The following is a 947-nucleotide window of genomic DNA, read 5'->3' as shown; positions in this document are numbered from 1 at the left end:
GTAAATGAGAAGACATCTGTGACAAACTGATACAGAGTGAAGAGAGAGAACAAGTTATCCAATGACAACAACAGTCTAAGGAAAAACAGCTTGGAAAGACTTTAAACTCTGATCACTGCCACGGGAAATGAGCAGCCTGAAAGCCGAAGATGGAGCTCCCTCCTCATCACCTCCCAGAGCTTCGACGGTCTCTCCAAAGGAGCCTGGGACATCCATTTTCTGGCACTGTTCATGTGGGAATTTGTTTTGCTAGACCCTGCACGTTGTCAGGAGGGTTTTATTTTTATTTTTTATTGTTCAACTGCAGGAGACATAAACTGAACTGGAAATTAATGAACGAAAATGAATTTTCGAAAACAAGTGAAAAAACCATATACAAAATACAGAGGAAGTTTAATAGAAACGGTAAGTAGGGAGAGAAGGTACTAGCAGTTAGGGGGAAATCGGGAAAAGCTACACGATGGTTTGGGGGGACATAAGCCACATTCCCACCTTCAGGTTGACAAACCTATCTCCTCCCATTCACTTTGTGAGGTACCTAGTGCAAATATTATTAGCTTTATTTTACAAATGAAGAAACTGAGTGAGGCTCAGAAAGAGAGAGGACTTGCTGACATTCCCTGTTCTAAGATCCCTCCCAGCTCTGACATCACCTCTTCTGAAGCCCCGCCCAGCTCTGACATTCTGGAGTGCTGCTGTGATTTTAATTACCCTCAGGCTGGGGCTCTGCGGGGGACTTTCCCCCTCTGCTGACTAGAGCTGGTATTGAAACCAGGCCCTTGGGGCTTTCCTTCCCATTTGCCGCAACTCTCCTCACTTCTCCCCATCAGAAAAGTACTGTGGTGATGAGCTAGGCCGGGGGAACTAGGCTGAGGGGGCTAGGCTGGGGGAGCTAGGATGGGGGGGCTAGACTGAGGTGGTCAGGCTGGGGGGCTAGGCTGGGGGGG

The sequence above is a fragment of the Vombatus ursinus genome, unplaced genomic scaffold (genome assembly GCF_900497805.2).
Source record: "Vombatus ursinus unplaced genomic scaffold, bare-nosed wombat genome assembly UNPS02001287.1, whole genome shotgun sequence".
NCBI lineage: Eukaryota > Metazoa > Chordata > Mammalia > Diprotodontia > Vombatidae > Vombatus > Vombatus ursinus.
The sequence above is the reverse complement of the archived record's forward strand: the minus strand, read 5'-3'. Positions refer to the sequence as shown.